Below are 22,394 nucleotides of genomic sequence, written 5' to 3' on the forward strand. Positions count from 1 at the left end.
AGTATAATTGTGACCAATTCAAGCACAAAAGATAATGCAAAATCCCATTCCAGTCTGCTTGGGATTTCAAATAAATTTTACAAGAGTATGATATATCAGGGACAGGCTGCTCAGTCTTCACTACTAATGAAATCAAGGCATGATCAGATGTCCCGACTGGAGAACCAACCTTACTAGTTATAAGGCTAGGGGAGTCAGTGTATACGAGGTCCAAGCAATTACCAAGACCTATACTATACTATATCAGAGCTTATTACAATACTTTTCTGAGATGTTTGTAACTTTGAATGGTAAAGTGGGTCTGAAAATCATTTTAAGATGTATTTTTCAGAGTAACAAAATCGGACATATCTCCATGAATTTATACCAAATAGATTTGTCCTTCACATAAAGAATCCCGAAAGCTTATGGGTTAATATAAAAAGGAATATATATTTCATGGGGCTGCATGCTTGTAGAGAGCAAATTTTATCAATGCCCCTAATTTTTCCTGTTGTCTTCTTAAACTATGAGAATTAAGTAATCACGTATTTTGCAAATCTAACACATTTGTCCTTCAAAACTACCACCTGATTACATTGCCGTTGATTATAGGAGATCATTGCAACAACAACTGACTTTGTGATTATTTATGAAATGAAGAATATCATATTTTTTTTGCATATGAACTGTCAAATCACAACGGTCATTATGGTTGATTTGCATGATCTGAAAGTGTTCAATGTCGAACCTAATAAAACACATATTAGCGTTCCCCCTTTAAATAGTTCAGACATTGTTGAAAACTTTTTACGAATACAACAATCAGCTACCGGCCATCCATTGAGATACTACCGCTAGAGAGTTATCGTGTTCTTTGAGTAGCCAGACAGTACATTGGATACTTCTCTCTGGTCACAGTTCATGTTCTTGCCTACACATACACCGAATAGTCTGCCCTATTCTTTACTTATTATCCTGAGTTCTCATACACCTGACAACACTGAGATTGCCAAACAATTCTTCTTCACCCAAGAGGTTAACTACCCTATTGGTAAAGGTAAAAGAGACTCTTTAGCAATGGTAAGCAGCTCTTCTAAGAGAAGGACAATCCAAAATCAAACCATTGTTCTCTAATCTTAGGTAGTGCCATAGCCTTTGTACCATGGTCTTCCACTGTCTTGAGTTACAGTGTTCTTGCTTAAGGGTGCACTCAGGAACACTATTTTATCTTATTTCTCTATATAGTGTTTTGTTAAAGTTTGTTATAGTTTATATGGGAAATATTTATTTTAATGTTGTTACTGTTCTTGAAATATTTTATTTTTTCTTGTTTCCCTTCCTCACTGGGCTATTTTCTTTTTTGAGACCCCCGGGCTTATAACATCCTGCTTTTCCAAATGGGGTTGTAGCTTAGCAAGTAATAATAATAATAATAATAATAGTAATATAATAATAATAATATAATAATATACTCATACTCATGCCCGCAAGCGCACACATACCCGTCCATACACATATGGTTCAGTCAGTGTAAGAAAATATTCATTCAGAATCTGAAATATCATTATCACTGTCCTTACATTCGAAGGAAAAGTTTTGAGATTGCTATATTCTCCCCTGCATCTACAAAGCAATGAATAAGGTAATGTGTTTTGTTGCAAGTGAAGCGAGATGTCATTTCTTTATTTTGCATCCACACATTAGCATCTCATTCAAAACTGTTGGTAATGGCTCTTTGGTCCTCTCAATTGGGTCCACTATAGAAGTGGTATCGTATTCCCAGCCAGGCTCCTCAGAGGTCATAATAGCAACTAACAGTACCACATGTTTCAGCACAATCCTCATTTGATGTTGACATGGTCTGAGATGCAGTGAATTTATCAGGTGATGGTGGCAACTTGTCTGGGTTTGTTACCCAATGGAAAATTTCATCGTAAAGAGAATCCACTATTGTCATTGAGGTGTTTAGGTCATTCATATTCACAACAAATTGTTTTGCGGCATTATTCAAAACATACTCGGCTATATCTGTAAATGTGGCTAACATATCTGGCAAATTTATACATACTGCCCATGTGGGTTTCTTTCCATGACCGCTGAATTGACTCGTGGTACACCCGGTTATAGTGTAATATGCAGGTAAGAGTCTGATGAAGTTACTTGGGATAAATCTCCTCACCTCATAAACAGGGATATACCTTGATTCCTTTGTAGTGTCAGCAGCCATCCACACTTCATCTGTTGTGTGATGATAGGTGAAAAGTACAAACACACCAGTGTCACGACTATGGACAGCAACCTATCTAAATTGCCTCTGGGTAGCATCAACAGCATGGAGAACCAACCTAGTGTCACCTACTTTGTGTGAAGCAGTCAAGAAAGTCATTGATTTTACAGTTAAGAACATAAAAATTTCATGGTTATCATATCCACCTGCCACAATAGGTTCTTGGTGTTAAGACAGTTTTTTTTATAATTAGAAAGTCATTAGTGAGGTAACGGATGAGGTTAACCTTGTTTATATGTAAGTTTATGATGTTTTGCTAAGAACTTGGCACCTCAACATTTCATGAATATATGATAAACCGATCTTCCTCTCAGTTTTTGTGCATTTACCCTATATTCCGGCTTTGATGCTGCTTGTATGGTAGGTATTGAAAAATATATTAACTTGGTGCATGACTCTGTTAAGACGGAATAAACGACTCTCCAATATACATCTGCCAAATCCCGGAATGTAAAAGCACCAACTGGTTTCCCCACTGCTTACACCAGTGCCATTGTATCTAAAAGCACAAATGGGCTCTTAACATGTTAGCAGTTCTTTCATCTCATGCCCTCCAATAAGTATGTGTGAGAGATAAGATTTTTCTGCCTTTCCCAGGCTTCTATCCAGTGTTGCAAGAGATGAAGGTGCTAGTGATAATTCGTATTTCTTCAAAATTAAAATGTTAAGTTCTTTTCCACTTACTGGTGCACTCAGTAGTTGCCTAAAAATATTTGTCTGCTTTGGCAGTATTCTTATCTAAATGTATCGTTCACTTGAACCTTTTGGAGATATGCAAAGGTCACATTCATGTATTTTTTTTTCTTTCTTTTATGGTAAGATGAAATAGTTATGTGGGATTAGGTTCAAGACGGTTTTGTATGAACTCTGTCAACAGCTTCTTTTGGCACTAATAGGTCTTCTTGGACTTCTTGAGGTGTTACGTTATTAAAAACACCCATGAATTTCGCACAATCCTGTGCGAATGGATTGAACTTTCCTAGATGCTTAACCAGTTAGCATATATCAACTTTGTCCCAATGGATAGGTTGTTATCCAATATCCTTCCATATGGCGTTTCTAATTAATGGCAATTCTGCCTGTGAACAGATGTTATCTGCTACTCGTGCTAGATCACAGCAGCTAAAACTCCGTCGATGAAGAGAAGGTTTATAGCATGTAATGCCTACAACTCCCATCGCTATTTTGCAGAGCTTATTGACATGCTGAAGAGCCAGTTCTGTGGGAACCTGATTAAACACGCCATCCAAATAGATTAAAAAAAAAAAAAATGTTAGAATGAAACTCTTTAGCAACATCTGGAGCTGTATGTTTTAATTCCAAAATGTCGACCATATAGACTGTTCATCAACGGGTGTTACATAAGTGATTGCACATCTTTGAAACGTTTTTTTATGGGACTTCCAGTTCCCATTGTGTTTCTAATTCGAATAAAAAAATGTAGAATGTGATACATTTCTTTTATGAAACCACGAATTGCAGAAAAATTATTCTTGATATTATTTGAACTTCTCAAGTACTTCTCCGAGAGTTGTCTGTGTCTTTTACATATCTTCAAATAATGTACTAATTTCCAAGGCACTTTCAGTTAAACCCTGAAAGGTTGTTTCTTAGTTCTGAGGTTGCCCTGTCTGGGAAACTTTAAGTAAAATTCTCTGATATACGGGCATTTCTGCGTTTTTTCTTTTTTTTTTAACAGGTTTTCGAAAACATTTCTTCGAAAACAAGTATTAGGAAGTGTTTTCCCTTCGAAAGTGTTTTACTTGGAATACCATAACAGAAAGGTTATCTGCAGGGGCTTTCTTTGAATGTTATTCATGTTAGATATATCCTTATATCTTTTTTCTCTTTTCTATTATATCTGTCTAGTGATATGATTAAGAATATCATTGGCAACAATAATGATTTCAGCAATATTAAAACGATTGATAAGAACTTCCTTCATAAATTTAAAAACTTCTGTGCTTACAGGATCGCATACATGATTGTTCTCTTGAAACAGTCATTACCTAAATACCTAATGTTACTGTTTGGGTTTGAAGGTACATATTGTAAGCAGCGATAGTTTTGTCGGCTAGCGATCATCGCTGAACACTAATTACATTTATTCCAATGGCACTATTTTGCAACGAGCGATTATTGCTACAGACGCGAGCGATCATCGCTGGCTCCAAATAGTCGCTCGTTGCAAAACAGCCCTATAGAAATAAATATAATTAGTACTCAGGGATGATTCAGCGATGACAGCAACAATCGGTGCATGCAAAACGTACCTTTATACTGATTTTCTAAATTTTTGCATTTCTAGTATGTTTTGCTCTTGACTTGCTTATCTCTTGCGAATAGATATCCTTTTGAATTGGGAATTGACATTTCGTTCTAGCTCTTCACAAATTCGGGTGCTTTCATTTTGAAATCCATTATCAAAACAGTCTGGAGAGAGAGAGAGAGAGAGAGAGAGAGAGAGAGAGAGAGAGAGAGAGAGAGAGAGAGAGAGAGAGAGAGAGTTATTTTGAAGGTTCAACTGTTTGTAGGTGTTTGTTGTGCCTGACACCGAATATCATGTGTATCGATAATACTATTATGATCTACGTAAAACAATCTAGTTATTGCTACTCAAGCGTTCTTAGAATATTTAATTCAGTACACACAAGAAGCAGATGGCATTATGACTTGGTATAATTTTCAGTTATAGTCTCAGCTTGATGTAATTTACAGTGAATCATAATCACCACTTCCGCCTAATTCTTTCTTTTTGGAAGTATTCTTAAATCCTTATATTTTATGATGATATGCCATGCACTGTCATCATCGTAATTTTTCATCATCATTATCATTGCAAAACCTTAAAATTGTTTTTTTTATTTTATTTTTTTTCAGAATCTTACTTATTTACCAGTCTTTAATTGTTGAAATGTTCGTGAAAGCACAATCATAATATGAGAATTCTTTTCCAAATACTTGAAGGCCACATAAGTAAAGATAATTCAAATATCAAACTGAGGGAAAACTCTAAAATGATAAGGTGAGTCTTCATATGGAGATAGACATAACACATTTTAGTATGAGGTAGTTTTAAATTTTACAAGTAAAGAATAAGATTGGACAAAAAGGGCAACTAAAATGAAGTCGATTTTTTTTTAGGAGCTACGTATCAAGTGATCGGTAGTTTTCAATCTCTTCGGTGTCGAGTACACTCAATGGAACAAAGCAGGGTCCTCAACATAAGCTTGAGAAATTTCAAATGACAATCTTCAAATAACATGAGTATGATACCCTAACTGTCGGTGGTGACCTGCCGTGACCTTTGTTAGCGATTATCATTTTCGATAGGTGTAGTTGCAAGTTGATGAAGTATTTTTACAAATTGAGAGAACGTAGTTCTACTTACCGTGATTTAACTGGTGTCGTCACTTGAATAGCCATAGATATTTCAGCTTCATCCAGGATAATTAATTTTGTATAATTAGCAGAGGCTTCCTCTCAGTATAATCAGTGGCACAGCCAGGATGTTTTCAGAGGGAAAGGAGGAAGGACACCAACCTTTTTCCCTTATATAATTAATATTGCCGGCCAAATTTCTTCCATAGTTAGAAAATGAAAATGAAACTATATTTTCACCTCCTATTTTATTTAACTATTGATTTACATACCATTTTCATTGATGTCTTTGTACATAAAGTCAACGTCAGTTCAAAACATAGAATGTTGAATATCATTCTCAATATTGCAATTTTTACACGCTATGAACGCTGTCTGTAAGCGTATTGAACGTTACAGATGCAGTCTGAGCAAATATCTGACCCCCCAAAAATTAACAGCATATGTACTATACTTCATGGCAACTAACTTCTTATGCGGGAATTGTCACTCTGGAAGATACTATTTGAAGACCCCTTTTTTACATGGGTATATTAAACATTTTATTTTTAAAATTGTCGTTGACCATATGGAGGAACATATAGCTTTGTTTCCTCGTCCTCACTACCTCCAGATTGCTGGTCTTGTATTCAAAAGCTGTTTCCGGTTACAGTGTTAATGCAGTCTAATAAGCTGAGAACAGGTGATAAGCCGCTGCGTGTCTCCTTACATTTTTTTTTTACTTCAGAGAAACTCCACATTAGATATTCTTATCTATATCTTTTATTGTGAAAAACTAATGAGGTCCCAAGAATGTTCATAATGCAAGACTATTTCAAATAATGCACTTTTCCATCAGACACCAAAGTAGGTTTTACGGGGTGATTGTAATAAAAGTGCATCGTACCCTCATACTATGTATAGTGGTGTATTAAAGATTGAAAATAGCGAATTTCGCTGCAAATTAGTTTAACTCTACTACATAAAATTCTTACCATTGCTCCTGACTTAAGGGCTTGAATTTCTCGAGGATTTTTAGAACTAGTTGCGGTGGGATATTTTGGGTGATAACTTATAAAAAGAAAAGTAATATTGACCCATACTTATACCTGGTTACAATACAGGTATTCTACAATCAAAGAAAAACCTTAAGGATATATATATATATATATATATATATATATATATATATATATATATACACACACATACACACACACACACATATATATATATATATATATATATATATATAGATAGATAGATAGATAGATAGATAGATAGATATATATATATACATACATATATATATATATATATATATATATATATATATATATATATATATATATATATATATATAAAACTGTACGCAAACGCTACGTCTACATAATCATAATCATTGTATTTTTTTATATAAAACTGAAGAACAAGAACAAATTTCAAAGGTGCTATTACAAATTATAATACCCTTCCCCTGGAGGGAGAAGGATTACTGCTTCTCCTTTAATATTTTGTGGCTATGGCTAGCAAAGAGGATAGGAAAAAAAATCCATTGTATAATTACCATAAAAAACACCTACTTTCAATTGATGAAAAGCATTTCCTAGATTTTTTTTTTCCGAGGGGGGTGTGGGGTGTGAGTTTGATTGACTCTCCTAACATTAAACGAACCCTTATGCATTAGCATACTTATGTAAACTTTTTTAGATACAATATGAGTAGGTATGGAATGCACTGACTCATCCAAAGAATGTTTTGAAATTCTTTGGCAACAAATCTGAAGATTAGAACACAAATGTGCTACATGACCTAATCACAGAGGTATAGGAATAAATGTATACGTATCTGAATGTTAAATACCTACTGTATACCAAAATTTCTTTGTGATTTTACAACATTTGAGGCGTCCAATAATTTTTGGGACTAAACCAAATACAATATATATACGACTCAAGTTAAAGCCATATGATTTTATTGAAAGTGCTAATGAAACGTTGTGACTGCCTTCCGTGGGAAAGAGAAAAAATCTAACAGGCAAGCTAGGAACGAATTTTATGATGCTTCTAAAACATTTACTAATCTCAGAACTCAACATTGATTCATGTTCTTGACCTGCAGATGCTGTAAAGATTTGTTGTGTTCGTATACGACAGATCAAAAAAAGCTACTACCGTAGATGAAGCTGATTATGTCCATCAACAGAGCCCTCAGACATACATATTCTACGGACTATCATCTACAATATATAATAAGGCAGTCCTGCTGAAAGGGGATAGATACAGAAAGGAGACCTATGACTGATATGCTGGACAACACTAACCCATATTGTAGCGAGCTGTCGAGAAGTGCCAGTGTTCCTGTAAGAAAATCTGCAAAGGAAGATGTAAGTACTTTTTTTTACTACGACCCTGCACATCAGTCTACAGCTAAGTAGGTGAGCAGTAACAGCTGAGGGACCAGTGGCATAGTTTGAACATTGTGGTTTAAAGCTTATGAAATGAAAAACGGATACTCCATCTTGTGGCCATCTTGTATAATGAATAAAATCTTGAAAGAATAGGTAATTTTATTTTATAAACAGTAAACTCGGAAAACATGTGTGCAATTTTATTTCATTAACATTAATATCCACTTCAGTAGGCTTGAACACGGAAATCCACATCCAGATGATACAATTTGGACAACTATAAATCCTTTTAAGCGAAACATAAATTTTGGCCGACTGATTGTGCTACCATCTTTGATTTCCAATTAGCCAATCGTCTATATTTGATTAGTATCGGAAAACAAGTTTGCAAATTCTACTCTTGTATCATCATCTGTATGATTCTTTTCGTTTTTCTTTTTTTATTTCCAGTACCACAAACACATCTACGTACAGTATAGGACGAAAACAACGATCAGTCTTTTTCCTGATGGGAAAAGTGAAATTAGAAAGAAAACGAATATTCGGCATATGTTTAGAAACAATTGTTATATCATTTAGAATTTTGACGTAGGAAAACACAAATCAAGATCAAATTCAAGACAAAGGATCAGTCTGCGAAGGAACCAGATAATGGATGCTTAGGCAGTAAAGCAAATAATGTTAGAGCATCATCTGATGCATACATCACCTGTAACTATGACAGATTGCGGTTTCCCACAAAATACTCAGATATTCAGTCAATCCAGGTACTGCGAAACATATGCGTGTGCACGCGCGTGTATGTAAGTAAGAAATAGTCCATCAATACACCTTGAATATTACAATACCATTCATTATGTGAAAGGTGCCTTCAGAAAAGGCAGTAAAACCCTAAATGCTCTTTGACAAAATGTGTATGGTGCAAAGAGCTTTCATCAGTTATTGGGCAGTTTCTTTAGATAGCCAGGTAAGATCCCACCCCACCTACCCTTCGCCCAAAAAATAAATAAATAAATAAATAAATATCAAGTTAATATGAGTAGGGATTTAAAAAAAGAAAATATATGAAACCATGCAAGTATAGCAGGCGATTTTATATTTATCATAATAGCAGAAAAAAGTACTCCATATGATGAAAGAATATTAGGACCAAACAATTTTTCTACTACTGCTCGCCTTCTCACAATATTTTTCTTGAAGAAAGGAATAGAAGTAAAAAAAAAAGATAAGCCAATATTTTTCTATTGAAATAAATTAATTCGTTATATATCCATGAATTAGAATGAGGTTATATTTTAGAGGAATTAAATGTCATATAATTAGCCATATTCAGATTATTTAAATATATATAATTATGGAGCAATAATTATACTGTTCAAAGTGTTACGGAATTCAGATTAGCCAGAAAGATGAAATATATAGATGGAATGCCATTTGGGATATTTTAGGTAAGAAAATTACAGGTGGAATTTTTTTTAATCCCCTCTTTCTTTTAGAAAAAAGTGAAGAGTATTCAGAACAATTATAACAGCGTTCAAGGTTCCCCAAGGTTAAAGTTCCTAAATGTCTTGGTATAATATCATCGTTGTGGAATTATTGAATCTCACCTATACATTTTCTGTTTCAAAATTCCCCTAACATAAGATTTGAAGGACCTTGAATAACGCATCATAAACAAACTTGGTGAATAGCGAACGCTTTCGAGGACAGGGACAAATATAACCAATATTATTATTGGGGATCCAACAGGAAAAAAATGCCCCTTTGAGGTAATAAGAAAATAAAAAGATTAATAAACTACAAGAGAAGTAATGAACAATTACTATGAAACGTTTTAAGAAGAGTAACAATAATAGAATAGATTTCTCAAATATAAACTGCAGAGAGAGGCTTGTGTCATGCTACAAATTTTAACTTTTGAATATAGACCGGTTCAACCGTCAGATTAGGCAGGAAGTTAAACTTGGTCAAAGCTGGAATAAAATTTCTAGAATAGTGTGTAAAAGTAATAGATATTCACCAGAACGTCAGTCGGGCAAATCCAACAACCCACTGCGGTGCCCAACCACCTTCCCAGTAAACAGCTTAAACTCAAGGTCCCAGGCTTGTATCGATCTGTTGCCATGTGAACACTAGGCAAACACGTTACTACTGTACTAGCCAGGAGGCTAGTACAGTGTAGTATTGAGCCTGATGATGGAGATTTGATGACTACTAGAATTAAATGCATGCCTAGTATTACGAGCAGGACGGTAATGCCTGAAAAGTTCTGAATACAAAGGATGGTCTGATTTATGAAAAATCGTATGCAACATGCATAGAGACATAACTGAACAACGTTATCATGCATTTATATCTAGATCAGGACTAAGCAATTTAAGAGACCGCAGCTGAAGAACAAGCAAGATAACAATACTTGAAACGAGGCAAACTAAAGGTTTTGAAACTCTTCTTCAAAATATATTGATCCCCGAGAATCTCAAAAAGACTTCCCAAAAAGCCAAATCTTTTGTGCAATTAACGAAGAAACAAGCCCTCTGTATTTTTCCAAAGTAAATATTCTACCAAGAATTAAAAATAAAATTGTGAAATGTGCTATATAGTAAAAAAAAAAAAATAAATAAAAAAAATCCTTGTCAATGCTCAGTTCGGGATGTTGAGGAGCCAATATGCTTGGCCTATTTACAGTCACACTTTGGGTTTTGTAAGGCTTCAACTTCATGCACCGTAGTTAGCCCCATGTATCGATTTTAGCTAAATCTTTATTAAGGGAATCAGCAACCCAAGATCTACGTTGAGAAGATGGAACTGAAGCAAAGAGAGAAGCATCATTTGCATATGTGATGAACTTGTTTCCTGAATATGATCCTAGATTGAAAGCCAAGATTCGTTATGTCCAATTTTTTTAATTTAGATTGAAAAATACTGTTGATCCCTTTATCCTTTATACTACCATGACCTACCTATTAATACAAAGACTGCCTAGCTTATTTTGAATTACATAATGGCACAGCTTTACTTTTGGTTCTTTTCATTTTGCTATACCACTTGCAAAATATTTTCCGAGATCTCAACATGATTAATTCTTATACTTATTCTATTGTTTGATATTAATAATTATCAACCCTGAGTTAATTATTATCAACTAAACCTTTTTTCCCATAAAAAAAAAAAACAAGAATTTGTGAAACTTATTTTTAAGTGTAGCTTTAAGGAAGTTTTATTTCTTTAATTTGAAACTCTCAAAAGTTGAATTATCTTCTTTAGAAAAGAAATTAATTCCTTGGATACTTAATTTTTTAGTTTTTCAATATCCACTTCCCCGTTTTAAATTCAGATAAAAGATAACTTTGCTAAGAGGAATGTCATCTGTATATTTTGAGAGGGGTTATTTGAGAGATATATTTCCCATTCAAAATATTCTATCGTAAGAAAAAGCAATAGTGATTTATCTTTATAGATATATGATTTATACGTCCTTTGTGCAAAGAAATATAAAAATGGACAATCTTGCTTAACTGACTATATGAAATCCATTATATAACGAGGCCGAGGATATTTATCTTCATCTCACTAATAATATTAATATCCATGCAACGTAAAAAAAGGACACATTAAAAAAGGACGTTTGTGAACATCGGATACAAAAAAAAATAAAAAAAAAGGTGCAAAATTGAATAAGTATGAATTAAAGTGCCATTGTTCAATTTGAAACCTTTACTTTACAAAATAAATTATTTTTGCTGGAATTTGAAGTCTTTCTTTATTTGTTAAGATGATAGTACTTGAATATAAATATTTGCAATATGATTAATCTTATTATTGATTTGCTAACATGCACAAAATTTGTTATATATATATATATATATATATATGTGTGTGTTTATATATATCATATATATATACATACATATATTTATTCATTTATATATGTATATATATATATATATATATGTATATATATATATATATATTAGATATAATATATATATATATATATATATATACACACACATATATATATATATATATATATATATTATGTATATATATATATATATAATATACATATATATATAATACATACTATATATGTATATATATATACATATATATAAATTATATATATATATATATATATTTATATATATACAGTATATATACAATATATATGTATATAAAATATAATATATATATATATATAATATCACTATATCTATATATATATATATATATATATACATATATGCATATATACATATATATATATATATATATATCATCGTCATCATCGTCATCCTTACTACTCCACTGCAAAAAAAAAAAAAAGTTCTCAGACAAGTCCTTCTATCATCCGTCTGTTTATTGTCTTCCTAGTAGCCTATATGCCAATCACCATCCGCAAGCTTTTTTAGTTCGTCAATCTATAGTGTTCTTCTCCTTCTCTTGGTTCTTTTGCAATCTTTGTAGCCTCATTCTGTTATTCTCAATGTCCATCTATTTCCGTCATTCTCATTATAGGGCCTGTCCATATCTTGCATATGTATATATATATATATATATATATATATATATATTCAGCAGAGGCCACAGGAAAAATAAAAGAAGGCGTACTGAGCGCTTCGTGTTATTTCAACACATTTTCGAGGTACAATGCTAAAAACACAGAGAACATCTAAGAAAGTAAACAATAAAAAACTGAAATAATTGAAAACAAGTATTCAAAGTCCGGTTAAAACTAGTACAGCAGATACAGAGCAGTTCAAATGGCTTCAAATATTCAGTGTATAGAAAACCTACTAACGTAAATTCATATATTCACTATTATTCCAACCATAGTCATCAAGTAAAGAAGGCTACTTTTTCTTCTATGTTTTTGAGAGCCTTACGTATCTGCAGCCCGGAATTTCTTCAGGAAGAGTTTGAAAATATCTTCAACATATCAGAAAAATTGAGATACCCTAAATATTTTATTGAATGTGCTTTACAAAAAGCACAAAGAAATTTTTATTCTGCAACTCCGAGAATGGCTTTTAATAATCATAATGTGCTCGTTTTACCATATAATGATCTCTTACGGAGGGTTCAAAGTTTTTGGGAGAATTTTAATATTGATGTTGTTTTTAATTTTCAAATACACTGAAAAGCATACTAATAAGGAATTCTCCCAAAGTTTCTCAGGGCTGCATTTACGGGGTTCCTTGCATGAATGGCAAGTGTTTTTATCTCGGACAATCTGGGAAGGGACTGGACACCAGAATTAAACAACACAAATATAGTGTGAGAACGGGACAAATCTCGAATGCTTTGTTTTTACATATTAATAATTTTAATCACATGATTCATTGGGAAGGGGCAAAAACTGTTTTATATTGTAATAATATAACTCGTAGAAATATAATTGAATATGCTTTTATCAAATATTACAGTGACTTAATGAATGTAAGCCAGGGTATGTACGCACTGAACCCATTTGTTATTAACGAGATTTGTAAGATTGTTTCTTTTTAATCACCTGTTGAACTGCTCTGTATCTGCTGTACTAGTTTTAACCGGACTTTGAATACTTGTTTTCAATTTTTTCAGTTTTTTATTGTTTACTTTCTTAGATGGTCTCTGTGTTTTTAGCATTGTACCTCGAAAATGTGTTGAAATAACACGAAAGCGCTCGGTACACCTTCTTTTATTTTTCCTGTGGCCTTGGCTGAATATATTGTCACACGCTATTTAGTGACTCATAGGCACATATATATATATATATATATATATATACATATAAATAAATATTTATGTCTGTATATATGTAATGATTAGAATAGTAATATTACATGTTTAAAACAAATGACGTAATATGTCATGTTGGTTGGAAGAGCTGACCGTGAGATTTGCTATGGTCAACTCAAATTGTAAGCAGGATGTAAGATGCTAAGTTGCCATTCTTTCTTAGTGTCAACACATTGTCTCTTCGTGTGAAAGTTTGTGACGTCACCGGATGCAGGTGTCTTCCGATTCCGTCACTTGGTTAAGAAAAAGCAAGTATACGATATTTGTGATATCGGTAATTTATTCAGTTCATATCTAAACTTCACCAGAATTGGTCATGTGGACCAACACAGCTTCCTCCAGTGATGGAGATGTTTAACTCAGTTGTTATTCACAATAAAACTTAAAAACTACTAAAATGTGTTCAGTAAACCATTCAAATACATCTGAAAACAACTCATACTCAAATGTGTGCTTAAGACAGTAGCACACCAATAAATGGTGGCAGCGATTAAACTCAAAGACAGCGATTAAACTCTAAGAATTAGAGAAATATCTTCAAGACTTCAAAATAAATAGCTGTAAAACCAGAGATATATCTTCAAGACTTCAACATAAAAGCTGTAAAACCAGAGAATGATCTTCAAGACTTCAAAATAAAAGCTGTAATACCTGATAAAGATCTTCAAGAACTCAGAACTATCTACAAAAATCTACAATTTTGACTAAGTCCAACGGAAATGCTAACACCAACATATGTTAGTATACAAATAGAATCTTCAATCAACATCCTAGGAAACCCAAGGACTGGCATTCAACTATTGCAAAACATATCCAGGAAGACCTACATTCTACAAGAAACTAGAACGAGACATCGCTAACAAAACATCAAGAGAGAGAGAGAGAGAGAGAGACGACTCGACTTCATATATAAGCTAAGTACAGAGATTTTGTATTCATTTCAGTTTGTGCAGTGAAGTGTAGTTATCACAAGTCGTTAGTCAATTATTACTGGGGTGAGTGAATTCCTAAACTTTGTTATAAGAAACTCCGAATTCTCATTTAGAATTTTTCTTTCTTTGTGCTAATTCCTTTTTCTTTCATAAACTCTTGGGGGGAAATGTATTGGGATTAGTAACATTGTTGGGGGAATTTTATTATACATATGCGTTTACGCAGTGGGCGTCTGTACTCATATAGATATTTTGATAGGATTGAAAGGGGTCAAAGAGATAAAAAAAAAAAAGAATACAGCAGTCATGGCTCCTCCTGTCAGCCCTACCCCTGGACCTAGTGGTGTAGGCCAGGCTAATCCTCCTCCAATTGTGACGCTTGTAAATGCCAGGTCAGCAATCCTTCCTTTTCAAGGCCGTGTCAACGGGTTCTTGCCACAAAATGTGGAGTCATGGATTTCATCCGTTGATGCCCATTTAAATGCCAAACAAATCGTAGATCCTTTTGTACAATTACAAGAAGCTAAAAGTTTTATAGATTTTTCTAAGGGGGATGCGAGTGCGTATTTAAGAGGTGTTTCATTTCAGGAAGCAGTTACTTGGGATGATTTCAAAGTTAGGTTACGCGCGATCTATGGGGGTGAGGAAGCTTTGGATGTAGTGTTAACGTTACGAAATACACTTAATCAAGCCACTATGAATCGGCTTAATGTTGTTGAGAGAGCAGCTCTCATAGCTGATAGGCTTAACGAATATCAGGACATTTTAGGTAATTCCACTTGGGTTACTAACGATAATATCTCCGTGAAAGATTTTTTACGATTAATGTATTTAACTTGCATGACACTTATGTTGCCTGAAGCTTTAGTGCGGTGCTTTGATAAGAAGTTAATGCCTGCAAGTACGGAATTGGATGTCTATAAACAGATAAAGAAACACATGTCCAAGTGTCCAGATCTCGATCCCGTGTTAACTCAAGTTTTTGCTAAGAATGAAACAAAACCACAAACAGTGAACGTAATTAATAATCCAGTAGCGGGAGTGACGTGTTACAACTGCAAACGTCAAGGTCACATAAGCGCAGACTGTAGAACGAAATTTTGTTCAGTTCACAACACAGGATCACATTCTTATAGTCAATGTTACGCGCGTAAGACACAACAATATCCTAGAAATACACAGTCAATTCCACAGTCAGTTCCATATGGAAATAAAAAGAAAAATCCTCATTTTAACAATAAGAAGAAACAACAAAATGTCAATGCAGTTCAGAGTCCGAAACAAACAAACACTTCTTCAAATATCGCTGAGCCTGGGCCGTCAAACCAGACCTCGCAAAGTCAGCCTAATTTTCAGAATGTGCAGAGCAAAGCAAATACCACATAGTTAACTCTAGAGGGGAAGAGAGTGATGTTGGGTCAAGGTCATTTATGTCAACATCAATAGTAATGAATAATCAATTTAATGTTTTATCAGATAATTGTGAGACAATAGATTTTCCTATGAAACACACGGCCGAATTAAGTAAAACAGTGCATGCTCCCGTAGATTTGCAACGAATTCATACAATAATAAGCCAAAATGAGTTACGGCCAACCTTATATGCTGTAAATTTAGAACACAAATCCTTTACGTTATTTTTTGACTCTGGTAGTCCACGTAATATTATGGATTTGAAGACGCATCATTTGTTGTTTTCGAACTTTCCGATTGAAAAATCAGGAATTAGACTTTCAGGTATAGGAAATAATGAATTAAACGTCATAGGCATAACTCATATTCAGTTCAGAGTCGGTAATCGCACGTTTGCCGATACATTTGTTGTTGTGAAAAACATTAATATGTATCCAGCTGTAATTATAGGATACCCATCTATGGGAAATCAAAACATTATCTTAGCTCCTGCAAAGCACGGCGTGTATATCAAAGGGAAATTCTATAAGTCTTCTAATACTTTAAAGTCAGTTTTGGATAAAAAGGAGACGACAAATGTAACCGTAACGTACGTTGAAGAACCAATAACTTGTCTCACTAATAAAGAAATAATATACGCGACCCAGCAGAATTCTCGTTCACCCGTAATATCATCTTGCACGCAATATATCGAACCAAACATACCTTCGAATTTAATAGTGCAAATAAAGAAAACACTACCGGGATCTGAAATATTAATCCTTTCCGATACTTTGAAAACTAACGGATTGTCTGTCACACAAGCTATTTATACAGTAGGCTCACATCAGCAATGTAATATCGAAGTCTGTAATCATTTAAATAACACTTTAGTAATTCACAAAAATCAACATATATTGGATGTAGAAGTTTATAAACATCGTATTCTTACCGTTGCTGAAATCAATCACTCTCAATCAGTTGCGGATGAAACCCTTTTACGATCTTTTAAAAATAAAATCAGTAAGGACATTCAAGACGAAGAAATTCAGCAGAAAATTTTTGAACTTTTAAATAAATATACAGATGTCTTTTCCACTACGGATGGATCCTTAGGAAAAACAGATGTGATCGAGCATCAAATAAGGTTAAAAGACAAACAGAAAATTATATATGTACCCTCGTACAGACTCCCTATGAAATTCCAGAATGAAATAAATGATGAAGTAGGTAAAATGTTAGAGGAAGGAGTCATTAGAAAATCAAATAGCCCTTATAATTTTTCTTTAATAGTTGTACCGAAAAAAGATCGAACATGGCGTATCTGCGTCGACTTTCGTCGTCTAAACGAGGAAACGATCCCTGATCGATTCCCAGTGCCATGTACTGACGATATTTTGTCTTTGTTAGGTCAGAATAAATATTTTACCAGTTTGGACTTACTTAAAGGCTTTCACCAGATATCATTAGAAGAAGATAGTATCCCATACACAGCCTTCAGCACAGCCAGGGGACATTATGAATTTTTACGGATGCCTTTTGGTTTACGTTGTGCTCCTATAACATTTACAAGAATGATTAACATAGTGTTTGGAGACTTGTTAGGGGATATATTGCATGCCTATATGGATGATCTTGTAATCTTTTCCAACACCTTAGAAGAACATCTACGTAAGTTAGAACTAGTACTACAGAGATTAAGACAACATAACTTAAGGGTAAAGATTAGTAAGTGTGAATTTTTCAAAACAGAATTAATATATTTGGGTTTCATGGTGTCAAGCCAAGGTCTTAAAGTAGTCCATGATAAGGTGTCGGCTATACGTAATTTTCCCATACCTACTAATGTCAAGGGAATACAGCAATTTCTGGGTTGTAGTGGATATTACAGGCGTTTTATACGCAACTATTCAATAATAGCCGCTCCTTTAACTGATCTTACGAAGAAGGGCGTAGATTTCATATGGTCTGAGCAACATCAACAGGCGTTTAATACTTTGAAAGATGAACTGTGTAGTTCTCCTATCTTAAAATTTCCTGACTTCGGTAAGGAATTCTTCATTGCAACAGACGCCTCAGACTTAAGAGTAGGAGGGGTATTGCTTCAGCAATATGATAAACAGTTTTTCCCGATAGCTTTCTATTCTCGAAAATTGAGAACTTCCGAAAGTAAGTATGCAGTAATAGACAAGGAAGGACTAGCTATTGTTAATTCGCTAGTGCATTTTAAGTTCATAATTTACGGTTATCCCGTTAAGGTTCTTACTGACCATAAACCACTAACAGAGTTCTTTAAAGGCTTCAATCACAGCCCTAAACGAACTCGGTGGCATTTAATCATTCAAGATTTTGGCGCAAGAATCGGGTATTTACCTGGGAAAGCAAATATCATTGCGGATGCATTATCACGCAACCCCGTGTCATCTTGTACGGAGTCTTTAGCTGAATTAATAGATATATCAACATCCATGCCTATTGTAAAAACAATATCTGAACAAGAAGATTTAGGCTGGAGTGCTGAATTGTTACAGACTGAGCAAAGAAAAGATCAGAAAATAGAAACAATTATAAATGCTTTGAAAGGCAATCATAAAGAAAAAGAATATATAAAGTATAAGCAGCAGAATTATGTAATCAAAGATAATATTCTGTGTAGGACTGTGACAAGGAAAACCCGCAATACACCACATGTAACTAACGACCAGGTAGTAGTACCAAACTCACTAGTTTCCACTGTCCTGAATTGGTTGCATTCAAATCCATTACATGGACACCCTGGGTTCTCATTAATGTCACAGAAAGCCAAATCATTGTTTTATTGGCATACAATGCTTACAGATATAAAAAGACACATAGCTAATTGTCGCACATGTCAGGAAAACAAAGGGCATACGAAAACACCTGTTAGCTTAGGAGCTTATCCTGTTCCCAATCAACCCTTTGAAAGAATACATTTAGATTTGTTAACAGGATTTTACGAGTCAGACAGAGGGAATAAGCACCTCTTAGTAATTATAGATGCTTTAACTCGATATACAGAACTAATAGCGCTTAAAACTAAAACTGCGATTGAATGCGCTAGGAAGTTTTACAAGTGTTACATTTGTAAACATGGAATTCCACACATGATAATCTCAGACTCGGGTGGTGAATTTAATAATCACTTTCTTACCTCATTGTGTGAATTCCTCAACATAAAGAAGATCAATACCATGATATATCACCCAGAGTCTAATGGGCTAGTGGAAAGAGCAAATAGGAAGATATTAAATATATTGAGGGTAACACTAGGGGGATCAGACCCCAACTGGGATATTGCAATACCGGCGGCACTGAGTACTCTGAATCATTCATATCATATATCAATTAAAATGTCACCGCATGAAGCATTGTATGGTACCCCAGTTAGAACACCTTTCCATGTATTAACGCCTACAACTAATCTATCAAATCCTTTAAAAGAATGTATAAATGCAAGTATAAGTCGATATGATATCCTTCGAAAGAATTTAGAAGAATCACAAATCATAATGAAAAGGAATCATGATAAAATAGCGAAACCAACTAAAACATATACCGTGGGTGATAACATCTATATTCAAATCAATGTCAGAAAAGGGCTCAACTATAAACTAACACCTAAGTTTGAAGGCCCATTTAACATTTTGGAAACATTAACGGCCAATAGGTTTAGAATTCAAAACGTAGCCCAACCCACGGATGAGAGAATAGTACCATTGTCTCACATAAGAAATTAAAAAGAAGTGAGGAAAAATTTTAGTTTTTGTGACTAAAAGTTTTCTTTTTAATACAGGAGTAATTACATATGTTTTTTCTCGTTACAGGTTTCCAAGATGAATTTTTTGTTGTTGGGAGTGATATTGTTCGCTCAGACATTTTTTTCGTATGGGATGAGTTCTAAGACTAAGAATATATATTTTAAATATGGAAATATAGTTGAAAGACAAGAAGACATTTTTATTACATCAACCAACGTAATTGTCGAAGTGCATATGCAAGCAATTTTTCTTCAAGAGAATGATGTCACTAGCTTAAGAACCGCCATTTCAAGGTTTTCTGCATCATTGGATGAGTTGCATAGGAGACATTTTCATTTGACTACTAAGAGTTTGCTTGGATCAACATTAAAAGTTGCAGAGATGCTATCTGATGACTTGAAAAATAAGACTGGAGAGACAGGATCTTTGGCTTATGACCTTTTGATGTGGACTGTAGGACACGAACAAAAAGAAAGACGGAATCCGTTCATTTATGCTGCATTAAGCATCTTTGGGTCTGTTGCAAGTTTAGGTTTAGGACTTTCCAATCGTCTTAAAATTAGTAATCAAAATAAGAAAATTGAGTTCTTGACTCATAAAGATGAATTGATTATGTCAGAACTAAGGGATCAGTTAGCTTCAATCAATAAAATTATGGATTTGTTAAATGAACATTCAGTTAATATCGTTCAAATTATGGAAGTACAGGATTTGTTAGCAACATTAACGTATTATGATTCAAAGATAGATCACATACATAACAGAATTGCACATTTCATTGAGAAATCCAAGGATTATGTAGAAGCTATCACGTTAGCAACTAAAGGTGTATTGTCGCCCCATTTGTTGCCTATACGTTACTTAAAATTAGTTCTGGAGAACACTAGGGATAAACTAGGCTATGTTCCTTTGTTAGACGAACATAGGTTAGAATTTTATTACGGCCTAATTACAGTAAACGTAGATAATAACAAGATTAGGATTACAATTCCCTTTGATTCTTCTGATGCCTGGCAATCTTACAGGATATCACCATTTCCGACTTTCATGACGAATCACTCAAATCCAGTAATATCCAGTTTGACAGGACACGTATTGATTTCCCCAGACAAGGAAACATATACGGTCATTAAAGACTTAAATCAATTAACGCACTGTTCAGACGCAATGGATAGAAAAATATGTACAGCTGACTCATTTGAATTCCGTAAAAACTTGATGGATTCATGCAAGTTAGGTGTAGTGCTAGACGGTGCTCTCTCCCATACAAGTGAAAATTGTCTGGATAAGCTTTATCCCTTTGACAATAAAGAATTCAATTGCAGACTAAATAATGGATCGTGGATACGATACGACAAGGACGGCTTCAATGTATCATGCCCTGACGGATCCACATCCTTCAACAACATCTTCGTCGCAGCAGATGGCTGTATCGGGACTTCCCCGAATTCCATGGTGACTGGCCTACGGACAATCATCAGAGAACGAGCTTACTTCGCGAACTTCACGTGGACCTCTACAACGCCCGCACTTCCTCTCCCCTATAAAGGAAGTGTGGCGAAACGCTTAATGAAACTTACCGAAAAGGACCACCTGTCGCCGACTTACAAAGAGATTCTTCACCCTATATTACTAGCAGGTTTATGTGTAACGGTGTTAATTTTTATCGCCGTGAACATCCTTGTTTGGCGTAGGTTACGGCACAGCAAGCAGCTACAAAGGAACGAGTTGAATAGCCCTGACAATACCCCTTACCTGATCCAGTTCAAAGCTGTATGAGTGGCCACCTCATTTGCTAAGGGAGTAATTTGTCAGGATGATGTTTGTATGAAAAGCTGATTAGTACGCTAGTAATATGTAATTAAAGAAATTCTCTACATTTGCATTGTTAAAAATACATCTAAAATAACATTTAAAAAAATAAATAAGATAAAAAAGGATATAAATCATTTTTTTCTCTCGGCATCTAATAAAAATATATAAGCCGGAATGTTAAAAAAGAAAAGAGAAAAAAAAAAAAAAAAATATAAGATTTATAACAAAATCTATGGGCATCTAATAAAATGTATCAGCCCTATATATAAATATATATATATATATATATATGTACGAAACCGTGGTACGTGTACGTACCAGGAATTCGTATTTGTGCACTAAAAATTGAGTATCTTGTTTCTGACAAAGGTAACAATTATTCTTTATCAAGTTACCGAATCATTTGTAAGTCAGAATTTGTTTTGTTTTTTGGTACCATGTAATCATTTGCTAGCAATGTACCATATATATGATCTTGGTTTTATCATGCATTTTTCTTTTTGCTTTGGTAATATCTTTTTTGTATGCATTATTGTTATTATTTTTGATGTGCCCTATTTGGACATTCGTCCTCAGTTGGATATAGCTAGTTTTGAACAAAGAATGATACGTATTGTCCAGTCACACCTAATAACCATGTTTCGGCTTGTTGT

This window comes from Palaemon carinicauda, chromosome 21 (assembly GCF_036898095.1).
Source record: "Palaemon carinicauda isolate YSFRI2023 chromosome 21, ASM3689809v2, whole genome shotgun sequence".
Lineage (NCBI taxonomy): Eukaryota > Metazoa > Arthropoda > Malacostraca > Decapoda > Palaemonidae > Palaemon > Palaemon carinicauda.